The 16584-nt window shown below is 37.2% G+C and overlaps 1 protein-coding gene across 1 annotated transcript in view; it reads left to right on the top strand.

Moving 5' to 3' along the window:
- LOC135168118 (von Hippel-Lindau tumor suppressor homolog) overlaps window positions 1–16584 on the top strand; it is a 37339-nt gene that overhangs the window by 3013 nt on the left and 17742 nt on the right. The gene's annotated exons all lie outside the window — the stretch shown is intronic.

Below are 16584 nucleotides of genomic sequence, written 5' to 3'. Positions count from 1 at the left end.
AAGTATTATTATAAACAATTAGCATATGAATTTCACAATCAATCCCCCCCCCCTCTTTCACTGACATTTTTCCCACCATTGTTCCCCATGTTTCCCATCCCCCATCACAAGTATATCGTTCAATCCCATAAATGATCCACCCAAGAAGCTCTTGAGGTGAGAAACTAGGGGGTGTGAGGGAAAACAAATAAAAGAAGTAAAATCCCGTGGAGTGGTGAAAAAGTTGGTGGAAAAAAAGAAAAAGAAAAAAAAAAGTAATCTCGGCTTTCACGGTCGAACTGGAAAGAGCTTTCCCTCCCACCCTCACTCACTCATCTCACCAGCCCTCGTACTTTCATTCCAAAAATTTTCCCCTCACCCCTATCCCTTATATATTTTTTTTTTCTTCTTTATGATCGCAAGATTTATGATCACGCCGCTTACAGTGTCGAAGGATATTATTTATCGTGAAGATCCTGAAGTCACAGTGGCGTCGCATTCGGAATATATGAATTATGGAGGTGAAACGCCAAGAGGTTGTAAGGTAAACAGTGGGGTCTTGGCTGGAGAGCTTCAGGGGGTGTGGGATGGGTGGGTTGGGGGGGCGAGGGGGTGAGGGGTTGGGGTGGAGGTAAGGAGTAACGGAAATATTTTCTTTGGAAGGGAATGGTGAGTTGCACCCAGAAGTTGCATTATTAGTTTTCGCCATTGAAAAGCTTGTACCGAGGGTCTGCATTTCATCCTGTGAGATGGGGTGGACAGGGGTGGTGGATAGGGGGGGGGGGGGTAGAGGGGTTAGAGGGAGCTGGTGGATTGAAACGTTTTCTGTTTTCTCCGGTGTCTTAGGGAGTCTGTCCTTCTTTTGGCTAGCGATACTGGCATTTTTGTTGTATACGACTTTCTTCGATTACTGTTCGTTAACTTTGACACGTGTCCTCGGTATTGTCCAATGGAAATGGCGATTTATACCGGGAATTTTAAAATTAAGTCGTTCTGGAGGAAAGTTGGTGAATTATAGGTTTTTTGGGGGGAGCTGGGGGAGTTGATATTTTTCAGTTAATGAAGGCATAATTTTTGATTTTATAGGGAAATTGAGGGGGAAATTAGGGGGTAGCAGGGGGTAAAAATGGGTGAATTTTGGTGGGGGGTTGTGGGGATTTTTTAAAATTTGGATTGTCGTGATAAATTGCGGTGACGTCTGGGAAAAATTCTGGTGCTCAGGGGAGGGATTGAGAGGGAATTCTGGGGAATTCAGGGGAAGGGGAGTCATCTGAGTCCACCAGGGGAATTCAGGGAAGTGATTTAGAGGTTTCAGAATTTTTGGGAGATCTCAAAAAAATTTTTGCGAGGAGTCCCAAATTATTGGGCCTCCCACAGGAATTTTCCCCGAATTTTTTTGGTTTGTTGACTGTTCTTTCGTACCCTGGGAACAATTTTCTCTGTATTTTCCTTCAATTTCCATGTAGATTGAGGTTTGAGTAGTTTCTGGGGGTGAAATGAATGACATTTGAAAGCTGGAAAAAGCAATTCGTATTTTAAACTCGATGCCCTTGTCTCTTGACAATTCTGGATTTATTTATTTCTTCTTTTCCTCACTGAACCAAATGATGCAACTTCCTGGGGGTCCATTCTCGAATGATGAATTTCACTGTTATTCTTCGGTGAAGTTGTTTACTCCAAGTTGAAATGTATTTCTGGTCTACCGGGGTATGGGGGGGGAGGGGAACAGGCGGGATATTTCGTGCACCATCGCGAGGTGAATGGTAATGTAATTGGGGGCAAGTGGAAGTGACCCATAACGGGACAGACAACAAGTAGACGTTCACATTTTTTTTATTGTCATTGATCATCGAATTGGGGATTAATTGGGGGTATGAACTAGAATATTCGGTGTGAATTTGGATCTAGAGTAAATTAAATATTTCTATGGGGTAATGTGAAGTTTGGGGAGTCGTTAACCCTCGGGCACCACTGGATATATGATGAGGAGCCCTTGAAGGGGGGACTTGGGGGTGGGGTCAGAGGTTAAGGGCCATTTGGTCTTTGACCTGTTGAGGGGTGAAATTTATACGAAATTCCTCCGAATTAAAATGAAAAATAATTTTATTTTTATTTCAATTTTTATTTACTTTTAATTGTAATTTTATTTTTATTTAAAAAATTTTAATTTTAATGAAATATTTTTCTTCGTATGCAGTTGAAAAATATTTTCATTCACAATAAAAATATCATCAGAATGAACAATCATAAATAACGAGTGAATTTATAGATTCCATATCACAAACTGACTGAGACATTTCAGTGAAAGGGTCGATAAAACTCGATACTGGGGTCACTACAGTTGGCACAATACGACTTGGCCAAGTGTCGTCCATGTTGTATACATTTGTGCCGACAGCACTAGAATATTTTCGTTTTTTTCTATTCACCTATTCCTCTCATGAATTGTCCACCTTTTATTTTTCCACCTTCTTCAGGTTCAGCCTTCCTCAAACCCCTCCAGACACCACCACCAGACAAATATCCCTCGACGGTATTTCAATATTGATACTGGCCCACATGTCTTGGCTGTACAGCTTCTCAACGTCCGACTTCTCTCCGACAATTTCCGGAAAATCCTATCCAAGTCTTTTCCTTTTCCCTCAGCGAGTGTGTAGTAGTCTCGACGTATGATTACTCGCGTGAAACAATAGTCCTCCTGCGGTACAAGTCTCAGTGAAAGGGACAGTAAACAAGTTTCTCGCGGCAGTCGGTACCGAGTGAATCTTGAAGATTTCCGGGCGAATGTTTGCTTGATTTTTTTTTTTTTTTGTGGATGGATTGCTAGGGGAATTGTTGGGATATTGGAGTTGTTTCATGAAGTATTGATTTCATTCCACCGGGAAATGGAGTTCTGGAACAATAATATTTTTCATTTTCGAAAATAATGGGGGGAAGGTAGGGGAAAAGTGGTTGTTTAGGGGATTGAAAATTAGAGGTGATAAATTTTTCCTGATTCTTCGGGTTTCTAGGGACTTCTAGAGATTTTTATTATGAGGAGTCACTAGGATAGCCATTCTTCATGAGGTAGAAATAATTAAATCTTAATTAATTATGCAATTTTCACGTCACTCAATTTATAGAATTTTTTCTGGATTTTTTTTTGTGAAAAAATATTTCTGTGGAATTGTGTCAATAAATAATTTATAAAATATTTATTTCAAGTCTGAAAATATTCAAACTCTTGCTAGAATACCATAAATTCATTGAACTTGAAAATTTAAATAATTGAAGACAACTAAACATAAACAATTATCATTAACTGCCCTCGAAGTCTTTCAATTCCACCGTATCATAAATTTTCTAATTTTCATTAATTCTCCAACTAAAATACAGATTGTCAATACAAATTCAATTATTTAAATAATTGAATTCCCTAGTATATTACTCTTGCTATTTCTCAGTCAAAAGAATCCAGGAAATTTGATTAAGTTGTTCTTTTCTCCGCATCCTAAACGCGAATGCTTTGCAATGTCAAACATTAGCTCGTGAATTCTACTGAGAAGTGCATCGAATAAAGGTTACTAGAAAAAAAAAAATGCATCAGCTACCGAGATGAGATATAAAGAGATGGTGGCTGAGGGGGAGTGGGGGGGGGGGTGGTGGTACATAGAAGCAGAATGAGGATAAAAGTGCACTCTATTCGGCTCCGTGGATTATTACGAGCCCCTTCGGGCGCACCAGTTCGTTGGCATTGCAATCCCCCCTGGTCTCTGGTGAAGCGAAGGGAAACAAGAGAGAAGGAGCAGTGAAATAACGTAAAAAAAAGGGATGAGAAAGAGAAAAAAAAAAAATTTGTGAAACAAGAAAAATGGAAAGGGATCGGTGAAAAGGAGAAGAGAAGGGGCTGTACTGCACTCATTATCGGGGAATAGGAGCTCACAATTAAAAGTTAATGATCCTAGCTAACGTGGTGGGTTGTTTTTTTTTTTTTTTTATGGTGTAACCAAATCATGGGGTGACGGTGTGTGAATGTATGGTTTAAGTAATAGTTCATTCTTGATTATTAGAGTTTATTTTTTATTCGATGGAATGGGGTAATTTATTTGATGTAATGGGAAATTATGAGTGGATTGTTGAGGGTAGTTGAGGGAAATATGCGATGGTGGGGATTTTTTATGGGGGGGGGGGGGGTGGAAGAATGTTGTTATCGATTGAATTAAATTTGATTTTTCAATTTTTCGAAATTTATGATTTTATTTAAGAAAAGAATTTTGATGAATTTTTTAAGAGTCTTAATTATTGGAGGAGTGTCCCTCAAGAATAGTAAAGATAATTTTAATTATAAATTAGATTCCCAGGGGGGAAACGAGAGAGAAAGATTATTTTTATCCCAAAAATTAATCTCCAAAGTCTAATTTTTCCACCAAAATTTTCCCCTAAAAAATGGATAAATTTTTCATTTGAATTTTCTTTTAACATATCTTTGCGTGTGAAGTAGATGGATGTTTAGAAAAAATAATTGTTTATCTCACTGGGAAGGAAATAGTTTATTTTCAAATACATAACTCGCTCATTCGATGATACAATCAAAATCTTCTTTCAGTTGATAATTGAACATTAATGTCTCTTCTGTATCAATCGAGCACGAACCAATTTCAATAGATTTTAGTCACTGAGGAATATCGTTAGCATTTACGGAATTGAAGTGGAGAATGACTATTGGCAAATTGCATTGTATTCTCTCTGTACACTTGCTCTAATGCATCCGATGTCTTTCCATTTCAGTTTCTTCGCTTTCTTCCCATATCATTATATTCAACTGCTTTCTGTATCTCATACTATTGCCATTTGTTATCGTTATGGGTTTACAAGGTTTTAAAATAAGGGGGAGGGGGGGGGAGAAAATGGGGCAACTGGAGATGATGAAAAATTCCATAAATGTTAATGTATGGTATGAGGAAGAGGGAATAAGATTGATTCATTAATTCTCGTAAATTTCATACTTTCGAATTATTGCGGATGGGAAAATGTCTTGCTGGTGAATATTTTGCAACTGGAGATGACGTACAACGGGAGGTATCGTAAAGTCTCATCATTACAGCTGCTTGGACCATTTTAGTTCAAGCTATACCACTCGAATATACTCTCTTTTCGTATTATCCACCGTTACTCCCCTTCTACCCCTATCTCACTATCTTATTTGCATTTTATTGCCGTTTTATGCGCTCAACGTTGAATCGTTATGCTATAGAGGCAACTCGTAACTAGCCGGATGGTTTCTCGAATACGGATTAATGCTCCCAACAAATGAGATAAAATAGGGGTACATGATGTGGAGAAAGGAAAATTCAGGATTTTATTTGTTGAATTTAGGCAGAAATTTAAATTAAAAAATTAACGTGATTTCAACCAAAAAAAATCCCCAAAGATTTTCAAAAAAATATTTAATATCTGTCTCCGAAATATTGGAATTATATTTTTCATGGGTTCAATAAATATATCGATTACCCCTTCAATAGATTATTCGGAAATTTTTTTGAATCCAAATTTTTTATTCTCGTGATATCAGTTGTTTTTTCGTCAGCATTTGCTGCCCATCATTTTCCAATTTGTTTTTCCGTTTCATTGATTCACGGGAAAAACAATTGTCAGCAGTTTTACTAACAAAGACCGAACATTTGCCGGTGGTGTGCATAAATAAAGCATATGTTTTTTTCTGTTCTCAATTGCCATGAAATTATTTTTTTTTTTCGGCTCGTTTGCACTTTTTTTCCGAACTTCGATTCGCACGACTCACCGCTCACCACTGTTGTCATGTTATTTTATTGTTATTTTATTTTTATTTATTTTTTTTTATCCAACATCATTGATTTCTTTGTTTCACCCTTCGAGGGTATCGAACGGAAAAACAAATGTTTTCGTCCCATTCACAGGTTAACGAGCAACGATCAATGATGAATTGTTTGGGGCTGATGGTATGTGTTATGAATGGTTGATCGAAGTGAATAGGTTTTTTCAGGTGAATTCGTGCCGAGTGTACAGACTTTTAAGTGGAAAAAAACCCTTTCAAAGGGTATCGCGATGAGATGTGGAGGCAGTCGTTCATTTAGAATGAATTCATTTGAATTTCTTTAAATTATTTTGATTCATTGATTTAATTTATTAGTTTTCTAAAGTGAAAAGTCTCTATTCGAGTTGATGATACCCAGAAATCCATTGAAATTCAATTGGGTGATTAATTTCCCATTTAATAGTGAATATTTATGACGTAATTGATTCATAAAATATCACCTGAAGAATTCAATTTATCCATCATAATCAGCATTTAATTTATTCTAATTAAATTTTTTTTAATAATTTACGTCTATAACATTCACTTAAAGAAAGTAAATTCACCCTCAGATTATCATCCCCTCCATTCACTTCTCTTGTTTTATCAGATTACCTTCATATTCTCCTGGGAATACAAAGTTTTGGTAAAATTGAAGATCAAAGAACGTATTTAATTACTTTACAACTACCGCTGATGATGAAATTAATGTACACGAATGGTATCAGAGATTTTGTGATAACGGGGACAAAATAATGATTAATATCATTGACAAATAAAACAGAATGAACGAACAATTTTCGAATCAATTGTATCACTCATGCAGTAACTGAAAAACCCTCATGATTATTTCCGTTTCCACCCCCTTCACCTCACCTCCTCACTCCACCCCCTCCCCCAACCATGTACTCAAATAAATACATCAATTTTCCTCTCGATTGTCATCAGCCAACGGCAACAGCAACACGGGAAATAATTTCTGCCAGACGAATGCGTTTACACACTCAGTCACTTCTATAAATCAAATTTTCCCCTCCTCTCCTATCACGGGAATACCCCACGGTGAATATTAAATTAATTGCGATTTCGACTGGCGATTGCCCCAGTGGAATTTATATCTACCCCGTGCTCAATGAGTTTTCTCCTGTTCTGTTTTTATAATCCTAGTGGCTCCTCTCTTTTGTGATAATATCGATGATTAACGAAAACGCGAACAAAACCTGCTGACTTTAATGGTAAGGGTATTGTGGGGGTGAGGGGAAGTCATTAATGGGGGTTGAGGGAATAGGATGTGGAGAATAGTGATTTTTATTGGAGGGATGATATCGATAGGTCGATGTATTAAATGAATTTGGAAATCTGGGGAAATTAAATTGAATAAAAAATATTGAGGCGATGGTCATTAATTTTTTTGCCAATTTCCTTAATTTAGTAATTTATTAAAAAAATTTTTCTGTGAAAATTAAAATTTTTTTGATACAATAAATTCAGAATTTAAATTCCTCATGTGCTCTCCATCTGTCACATCTCTTTAATCGCAGTAGTCGAGTGTTAGTATGAAACACTGAATCGGTTATCATGAGTGAAAAATATTCTCGTTAATCTTCCATTCGCGAATTGCCAATGAATCAGGCGTCAAGTCAATTTATAAAGTGAAAATTTTTGGGAGTCTATATCAGCCCAGTGGGATAATGTATCCTTTTCGTTTCCATTCTGTTTCATATTTGCACTTGTAATACTGCCACTGCTATTCATCAATTTTCATGCGTTTACCAAACAACACAGTACTCGAGACAGAATGTTTGTTGGCCATTTGCTAAATTGGATGCCATGTTGAATAGACAGGAACAATACTCCTGTGCTTCCTGCATTTTTCCAATTGTAAGAATGGTATTTCTGGATTTTTATTTGCTTTTTTTTATTTGAAATTTCCATGTCAATGTGGTGGGGGAGGGGAATGTATAGCAGACGGCTGGAGGACTCGGTGGCAATTTCAAAAAAACATTTCCGGTATTCATATGCGATTCAATATTTTTCATGGAAAAATATACGAGAGGAAGTTTTTTTATTTATTCTCTGTTTATTCGTCGAGCCGATGTATCGGTTCCATTACGGTATTAAATTTATCATTTACAGGATTATTTACATAATTATAACAAATTAAATATATATCATATTTATTGTGGTTATAATAGATTAGATATATATTATATTTTTTATTTTATTGCTCATACGTATGTTCTCTCGAGTTTTTACATTTTGTTTCCATTTTCTCTGGCCCCTTTGGGCCCTTTTAGGACATGTCTCATTACATATAATTAGCTAAACATAGAAATAGACATATTATATTATTTCTATGATATTTATCAAGAGATTGAATTTTTAACTGCTATAAACTTAATGTTTACCAAAATAATCGATTTCCTTTTGCCAATTTCGTTAATTTCCCTGGGGTAAATCTGCTTCACTTCATCAAATATAAATTCCTCTCAATACATCACATTAAGTCCCCCATTGTCGTTTATTCTCAGTATCCCTTGGTATTAATTGAAAAAAAAAAATAAAAATAAATCTTGTCAATCGAAAGCTCCCCATCAGGTATTTTAACACCACCAAGGACTTCTTTCACAAAATGTCAACGGGGCTTCGTTATATGGGGCTGGCTTTGTTATTAGCTCGTTGGTTACGTTTCTTGTCATCACGACGGTTGAAAGGAATAAACCGGGTAACTGGTATCGACAGCTCGTGTTACCCCGGAGTTTCACCCGAACGTAATATTCTGAAACTACCGTAATATTTTCCACGTGTTATGTCATCGATATGGGGGCTTCAAAAGCACCTCTGAACTGCACGTGCATATTCAGGACATCTCAGTTCGTTCAACAAAAAATTGACTATTGTTTTTTTTTTATTAAGGGATTATCACGCTTAGGACAATAGTTGTCCTTATAATATCCTTGAGACTATTTTATGAGGCACATGGAGAGAAATTTTTGATGATAATTAGACCTCCAGGGGGTGAAACGAGGGACGAAGGTCAGTTTTATAAGAAAAATTAGCCTTTTAGGTCGTTAATTGTTATTTCCTCCCAGATTTTATCCAAAAATTTTTTTCGTATTTCTGGTGTTGACAGAATTTATTGAATTCAGAAAAAGAATTTTTTTATGGTGTGGGCCACAATAAATTAATTTTTCTAATTTTACTTTCGTAGAGCCTCGAACTTTTCAAATTATATTATTAGGTTCTTTTAGCAATAGCACATCATTACGTGAAATTGGTCAGTGGATGGTCGGATCAATCGGGATTAATTGAGTTACGGTTTTGGGGGTTGTATGGTTAGCCACAGAGATGTGTACAGTTTCTGTGAGCCAATGTTACTATGTTCACTGCTTTTGCGTTATCCAACCGTTTGCCATTATCGTTACTGCAACGCCAATGACGCAAGCGTCAGCAGGAAAAGCGAAGGCTTCGGTGGGATCCTCACTGGATATTCGATTCGTTATATTTTATGAATGAAGTGTTTCCGCTGAGGTTGCAATTAGCGGGATTAATCAAGTGCTGTGCCATAAATTGGGAGAATTGGAAAATTATTGGGAATTTTAAAACTGATTGAATTCGATGCATTTCTTAGGGATTAAATTTGTCCAATCGATTGGATGATTCGTTGGGTTCAAGTTACATCCGAATTGCCTTTTTATTATTTAATATGTTTCCAATATTTTTGGACAAATTTTTAGTCGAATGTTCCAGCCAACTTCTCATAAAATCCACAAACTGCTAATTTTTTAGAATTTTCCTTCTGTTTTATTCCAAAAATTCATGAACTTGGAGTTAAATTTTTGTGCTGATCCAGAATTTTCAGTTTTATTTCAATTTAAAAATCAATTTAATTGTTGGAAACTCGTTTCTGCTGTCGAGAGCTAGAATTTTCCATCGACTTTTCTCTCCCCCTCTCATCACTCCTTATTTATCTAAAAAAATTTTAATTGCGCAAACAATTAATTAAAATTATAACTCGAGCAAAATTTTCAATTCAAAAATATCTAAAATACTCCCAGAACAGTTTTGAACGTCCCGTCAGGACGATAATGGTTTAATTAACATCTTCATGTGGATTAAATGCTCACCTATGGTAATGATATTCTCTGGACACAAGTGAGACGGCGAAATTCTCTCGTTGCAAATGTGTAAATGTGACTTTGAGTTAGAGAGAGAGAGAGAGAATGAGAGACTGGAATTCTCATGAGTCTCAGTGGTGTCTGGGATGACGGTGTGGATGAGAATCCGTGGAGCGAGGAGGCCACAAGAGGTAGTGGAGCACGTGCCACTGGGGACGGTTGCGCTCCGTCAACGACGTTGTTATAGTGGTGACGTTCGCCCTGGGTTGTATACATTGTAAGTAACCCGGAGATTGCGCGTTTACTATGCGACTACATTTCTACACCTCGTAATATTCAACGATCCCTCGTTTGGATTTAATTGAAGAAATTAATTAATGTATAGTTGGTGAAAATACCAGGGTCCAAGTGTATGGAACTCTTCATATTTAGTTCAACTGCCTGATGGGATTGGGGGAATGGATGGGGATTGAACGAAGTGCTAAATGAAAATATAATTAAAAATACATTGACTTTAGCATTTGTTTAACTCTTTGCGAAATAGTCTCTTATGAGTTTGAAATGAGAATGAAATATATTACGGGGTTTAATGAAAAACTCGAGATGTTCATTAAGTGAGAGAAAAATAGAACACGCGAGGACTCTTATCCGGTATATTACGGTGACTTATTATGGTTTTGTATTTTCATAGAAATTAAATATGTTTTTAGAAAGATTTATGAAATGAAAACCGTCATATTATTTCAATAAAAAAATTATTTTTCTCTCAATTAAAAAGTTTTCTTCGTTACGATTTCAATGATTTTTTAGTCAACTCGGGGGTAATAAATTATTTTATCTGACAGTATTCTACATTATTTAGCAATAAATAAATATAATTAGTTGTTCATGCATCGGGAATTTCTGAGGAATGAACAATTGAATTTAGAAAAAAAATTTCTTCACTTATTGTTGAATGTACGTTGGATATATTGAGGTTAAATAATTATTGAGAGCCACAATTGATGATATCAATTATTATAGGTGGGGACCGATCGATGAGTGGACCCAAAACCCTCAAGGGATGAGTTAGATAACTTTCCCAACAATCGACCCCCTTTTTCAATCGATATTTCACGTAAGTGAGTGGTACAAGTCAATGAAAATACGATTGGTATAAAGTCCAAGACAGAGGGTTTGCCCGTAGGGAATCAGAAATAGGGCGGTTTAAGGTGGGGTATAACAAACCTGGCCAAGCCAGTAGCTGTGAGCTGTATGTAGTTGAAGTAGATCCACGTCGTAGCTCGGCTTTTGTCGTAGATTAACTTCGGTTCTCTCATACCATCAACTTCTACCTCAGTTCTTCCTGCATCCGCAGTCGTCCAACATCCGGTACAACGGTCTTATGTCCCTTTGATTTCTCTGTGCGTGTACACTCCTTTTGTCTTCCCGTATCCAACTCTCCTGGGATGGGGGTGGATGGGGGTGGAGTTGAACTCTTTGCCTCTTGGTTAAGGTCTCAGTGACGGTACCCTTTCTCTTTCATAACCTGCGAATGTCTGAGCGGGGTCTTTGCCGGGTGAACGACTTGAGTCTGACTGACAGAATGTATACTTTATGGCGGGTAAAGGGTGCAATGGGGATGATGTCGTAGGGGTGAATTTGGGGGATGTCTTAGCTCGATGTTTAGACGACTGATTTTAGTGTTGACACGCACGACGCTCAGGAGCTGCTACGAGGAAAATGTTTAAAAAAATATGTTGAACTTTTTGATGAATTGGTTGAATGTCATTTTTAGAGGGAAAAATATATATGTAATATATTATACATATATATTTTTTTTGATGCTAATTGGGTTGGGCAATTTTTCTATGGGGCTTTTTAAAATATTTTATTCTATTATATAAATAATAGGGTTTTTGCACGAAGTTGAGGTCGCTCGTAGTATTGATTACGTCAGAATGGCAAAACACATTTCTAAGTTTAGAACTCGAAAATGCATTCGTAATGTTCAAATTGACACGAGTTACTGAATACACAGAAGGTTCCTGCTTTCACTCACGTGCACAAGATAAATATCTACGAATTATAAATACAGATACAGCAGATCATAAATTATGGTTCACATGTTGGAGCTTTTTCACATATGTGGTATATACTCGAGGATACATGGGCACATGAGTTCATGGTAAATATTCCCAAAGTCGAATTTGAATCGTTAAGGTGTACTATCACCTGCGATATTAAGTAAAAATTTTAATCCAAATAAATATCATAATTAACGTCACGTTCATAATTTTTTAATTGCAAAGATTCGTCGATTTGCATAAAAATGTGGACGTTTGACCGTTAATAAATCGTTGAGAGCTGAGTACACAGACTTTTTTTTATATTGTCAACTCTCAAATTTTGAAAATTATGAAATATCTTTTTCATACTCGAGGGTTTTGCACACATGTGGTGTGTTCTGCATGTCAATATGACAATGAACTCATTCAGGTCCTTATGTTTGAACATACATTAACTAGATATATCGTTTGAAAGTCGATATAATCTCGTGTTCTCTCTTGACAAAGGGTAATCTATTTGAAACTACTGTCAAACCCGTTGGTACGTTTTACTGTTTAAAAGCTGCATCAAAGTTGAAGGAAGCCAATTAGTGAGTTTAAGAGAAGTTGGTAATGTAAAATTCAACTGGCGTTTCTTTAACTGAACTGAATCAAGGAGTTCACAAGTTTCCTATCAGTTCATTAAAGATTATGTTTCTAGTAATGCCAGACACAAGTTTTTGTTGCCAACTTTCCTAAATCATCTTTTCATTTTATTTTTGGGAATCAAAAGACAGCATTTTAGGGTCTGAATGTCTTTCCTGCTGATGAATGTAACCCAGTGTTGAGTGTTTTGATGATGGAATCCATTCTCAAGTTATTGAGATATACTTTGGACTTTGAGTTTAAGTTTTGATCTTTGATGGTGTTCAAAGGAGAACTCAGTGAACTGTGAATAAAGTCCAGTTATTCAGTGAAACTCCTGTGAATCCTTGATCCAACATCGCTTTAGTCGCCTGACGTAAGCTTTAATCGTATCGATGTAATTTGCCGGTGACATTTTGAGATAACCGGAGGTATTCGAAGTACTTGAGACCACCTGGAGCCATATCAGATGGAACGTTTGACAATATTGACGGCTGGATGGGCTGGAAGAGCTTTGACGAGAGTGTTCCAGTCGTCCTTTTGGGAAGTTATAGCACGAAAGGATGTCGACGTACATCCGGGAAGATGTAGACATGGACAGTCATCAATGAGGAGCCCCAGATGACAATGGTGATGGAGAAAATATTATGAAGATTGAAACAGACCTTGGAATATATTCCCAACAACTGATACATCACGACAGATGTTGTATCTCCAGAGACAGAAATTCCATTGTTTTAAATGATATTGATCGATTTAAAATGCAGAACGATATTTCGATCCATAAAAACATGAGATGAAAGGGGATATCTATTCCTCGGATATTCTACCATAACTCTCACCAAGAAATGCCGAACAATTGCTTCAGCTACCACTGGAACACGTAAAGCAAGTGGCGAGATGTTCTTCCTGAATATTCATTCCCTAAAATTTATCACCAACGAGATATCTCTCTGTACCACGAACATTTCCACCATCTGGGGTCTCGAAATCGTAATTCAACAGGACAATACCAAACTGGACAGTGAATTCTATCCATACCCGATGAACCAAACTCACCAAACTTACACTATTGTCATAATAAACATACCATAATGTTGATGTTCAGTCGTGGTATCATTAACTTGGCTCGAGGGGACAATAGGTGTACATTGTCGTTAATAAACATCCATCGAAGACACTAGAGGCGTTCTAATTAGGGGATTAATCGACCCCCCACCATCAATATCTCCCTCCAATGTTCATCAGCCTCAGGCTGAGTTCAGTGAATACAGCAGTTGAGGTGTATTTCATCACTATCTTCATGATGTTCACCCTTCGTCGTTGGTACATTGGAACGAGTGATGGTACAGTGTGATGGGAAAGTGGAATGACATGAGTGTGAGGGGGAGGGTGAAGAAATGGGGGAGGAAAAAAAAGAAATATTTAAGCCCAGGTAATGGCATGCAAATAGGGGTTGTTCGTGCTGAGGCAGCTGGTGGATTTTCTTATTGGCTGGACGATTCCATAGGACATTTAGCCAGTACTAGGGTGCAATCACCTTTTTGAATGTGCTCGGACACCCTCGTTTTCCAACTCTCAATGGCCCAGCACGAATACCATCACTGTATCTGTGTAATATCTATGTTTATGGGTATATGCTGATTGCCGGAGGCTAAAGGGAGAACTATTCATTCGCTTCAACATTCAGGGTCTAAGTACATGAATCCTTTTTATAATCTGGGGGAGATTTCTCTTTACAGCTGTTTGGTTATTTCCATTTTCATAGTTATCGTTGATTGTTGGGGGTGGGGTGGATGGTTTGGGGAGATTCCGGGGTTTACGAGGGTTGTTTTAAGCTACTGTTCTTCGTTCTCGTGGTCTGATCATTGAAAGATGACGATCAGAAGAGGGGAAGGTAATTAGGATCAATCGTTTTGGTTAATTTAGAAAGTTTTGTTCTGGAGAAGTTTTGGTTGAGCTTTTTTGCTGATTTGATGGGGTTGTTTAGATGGAAAGAAAAATTCTTTGGTCATATCTTGGGGGTAATGGGGTGGAGTACCCCTTGGTTTCGTTAAAATTTTCACCACATTTTTTTCAGAAGTATCTTGGGAACTTGAAGAGTCGTGATTCTCTTTTTCCTCGTTTCTTATCCTCATCTCCATCTTTTTATAGTTCGTTGTTTTTTATTAAGGAACAGCTGTTCCGGGGATGTTTATGCAACCCCAGTGGCCGCGGTATCCATTAGCCCCACTTGTGTTGTTCTACCGGTGTGAAGTGCTCAAAATGGCGGGTGGATTCAACAACAGTAATTACTGATGTCTTGCATAGCTCTACCAGGGGTGGTATCAACGTGGCGAATACCCGGGTGTCTCCTTTTCTTTTATCGGGTCTGTTAACCCCTCATTTTCGATGTCTCGTTAGTCTTTTTCGTTGGAAAATGGGCGAATCATAAGTTGAAGGAGAAATCGAATAATCGGAGGGAATAATCGAGATTCGATGTCTCGTATTCGATTATTTTTAATTGCTTTCTGATGATCATTATATTTTATTGAATGTTAATTAGGGAAAAGGGTTACGAGTGAGTGTCTATTGTCCTTTAAATTATCACATTTAATTAGATATTGATAAATTATTCAACTGATTCGTCTCTTCTTCAAGTTAATTTCTCGTGATTATTTTATTTGTCAACTCTTTTAATGCAAATCTAATTAATAATTTTTTAATCGATGATTTTACGGTGAAATAATGAATCTCTGTCGTCAAATTGGGGAAAGACTCTAGTGGAGACTCTAGTGAGACAAGACAAAGTGTTATGTATTTCCTTTGTCGGTAATTTGGTCCTTCGAGGGGATACGAATGAACAAAAAAAGGAGTAACTGGTAAACTAATGATTACGGCACGAATTACGAGGGTCTGACGTTCTATTCCTGGTGATGTCGCATGTCCTTTTCTCCCTCTGGCTGTAGGAATTCAGTGTCACGCAGTGGAAGAGGAACGACATCGATTGCTCGTCCTTCTTTGGTACGTGGAATAAAGAGGATGGATTAAAGGGAAGATTAGATACAATCGTTGATTCAACTTTCTAAACGATAATACGTCTGGGTAATTCTGAGTGATGGATGGATGGAATCTTCATAATTGTTTGGTGAGGGAAAATCATGACGAAATCACCAGTTTTCTCTTCATTCTTGTGGTGTATACAGATGGAATATTGAATTTAAAATTATCATGTGCAATTGATTTTCTGCAATTTACGTAATAATCAATGGGAGGGCGTTAATCATTTTTTAATGAGTTCAGAATTTGATTTTGTTCGTTGGTCTATTAGAAAGCACATTATTAACAATTTAGTATTTTAATTGAGAATTGATGACCTCGGGATGTTGGGAAAAGGAATTTTTGAGGTTCAGCGACTGATTGACTATTTAATTAGCGAAAAAAAATGTCAACAATTTCTATCAAATGTTGGAAAATTATGTTCGCTGATGAAAAATGTTTGGAATTCCGTTCGCTGTGGTTTCGTTTGAAAAGGGAAAATACAAATGAAAGCCACCTCGTAGGTACATATCGCGAATATTCATCCGGCTTTTGTTTTCCCCCCAGTTGTTGTACTCCAAAATGATGGAATATACCTTATCGTCCCCTATTTATCCCCCACGTTTTCCAGCCACAGCTTTAACACTCGTGAAACTCGCCTTCTCTCCACCGAATTCCGCTCCTCTGCGTCTATTATATCCAAGTGTAATTTTAGTAATGAAAGCCCCAGCGGTGGCGAATACAACGGGTTACCGAATTTTTATTTTACTTTTTTTTTTTTAACACCGGAAAACGCAACGGTGAAACCGCTGTTGCCCGATTATTGCAATCGTCTCCGGGTATACAGTGCCATTCGTCCATTCGTTCACAGCGGGGTAAAAGGATTTTATTTTTGTAATTCAACACTGTGCATTACTGTCGGTGTAAATTTTTTTTTCCAGCTGTGATTGTCGTCCTGAGGGAGGGATTCCCTTCAGGATTTTTA

Source organism: Diachasmimorpha longicaudata, chromosome 12, assembly GCF_034640455.1.
Source record: "Diachasmimorpha longicaudata isolate KC_UGA_2023 chromosome 12, iyDiaLong2, whole genome shotgun sequence".
NCBI lineage: Eukaryota > Metazoa > Arthropoda > Insecta > Hymenoptera > Braconidae > Diachasmimorpha > Diachasmimorpha longicaudata.
The sequence above is the reverse complement of the archived record's forward strand: the minus strand, read 5'-3'. Positions and strand labels throughout refer to the sequence as shown.